Below are 1,473 nucleotides of genomic sequence, written 5' to 3' on the forward strand. Positions count from 1 at the left end.
GCGGCGATCCGTGTTAAAATCGACCTAGCGACCGATGATGTGTCAACTACATTCCTATTGGGCTGAAGACTTAAAAAATTTCTCGTACTGCATAGGGGTATGTAAGCCTAAAATTTTATATTCCTATGCCTTATATTTGAGGAGATCGTCGAAAACCCGTACTTGTTATGTCGTGAAAATTTATTCATGCGGCGTTTGTATGTAATCATTTTTCATACAGAGTTTGTGGGATTTTGCAGTTTATCATGTTATTAAACTCGGTTAAGGATTTTTAACCTAAATGTTCAAAACATTTTACCAGCTGTAAGAGTATTTTCCAAATTTATTTAAATTATCTCTATTAATAACATTTAAAGAACACGATGGAGTGTAGAAATAATAATTAAATTTACAATTTTTTTTTTGGACAGGAAACAAAAATTTTAACATCTTTTTTTGTAGGAATTAAATTATTTTATTTTATTTATTTTTGGCATACATTTATATTGCTAAAAACATATTGCTTAAGAAAAAATACAAAATCTTTTTAGTATTCAAGTAATACTAGCATATGCAAGCAGAAAAGTTGCTATTTTTTCTTATTATGAATAATAAATATTTCCAATGAAATCTTTACAAGCTAAAACCATCATGACACAACCTGGGCAACCATTCCCAGATGCACCCTTCTTCCCCATTCCATCACATCCCCTCTGCTCCTCTTTCGCATGATTCAATTGGCAGACCCTTTTAAGATCTAACTAGGGGCTACAAACTACCAATATTAATCATTCTGTAACTGTCTTCATTGTAGTACACTTTATTTTCTCAACAATGGTACTGTTACAAAAGCCAGGTCACAGCTCGTTTTTCAAAAATGGAACCAGCTTGGGTATAAGCTGAAACCATATATTTTTAAACTATAATATTAATGATTATTAGGTAATAGCAATATTAATTAGCAACTCATGTAAACTTTGTTCTCTTTAGATTACAATAGAACTAAGGGAGATAGATCTTTGGAGACGTCGAGGACTTCATTCAGTCCAGGGTTTTCTAGATGCTCAATGAGGGAGAAACGATTGTAAGTAACTTTTATTTTCTTCATCAACTAGTTCCGTAATTGACATATAATGTTCTGATTCGGTTTTGCATTTCTACCATTTTCCCAGTTCAATAACAGGAGGCTCGTCTGTCCCCTGTGTGCCGGGGTCTTCAAGACACTCGAATCATTTCAGAGCTACCTAGAAGTCGTTCAACCCATTAATTATAATCCTCAATTTCCTCTGGTAAGATAATCTTGTTATGCTGATTGTCTATACATAAATATTAGTAGAAATAAAAATGGCTTATCCAGTAAAATTACAGTACCTTCCTATTACCTATTACGTTGGATATATGAAGATTAGTTAATTTAAAATTAATTATTCTATCCTTATTTTATTTAAAGATACAAGAAGATCAGGCGTCAAAGGAGGAAGTTGAAAGAAAAAA

The sequence above is a fragment of the Halyomorpha halys genome, unplaced genomic scaffold (assembly GCF_000696795.3).
Source record: "Halyomorpha halys isolate HHAL.00 unplaced genomic scaffold, Hhal_1.1 Scaffold1299.1, whole genome shotgun sequence".
In the NCBI taxonomy this organism is placed as follows: domain Eukaryota; kingdom Metazoa; phylum Arthropoda; class Insecta; order Hemiptera; family Pentatomidae; genus Halyomorpha; species Halyomorpha halys.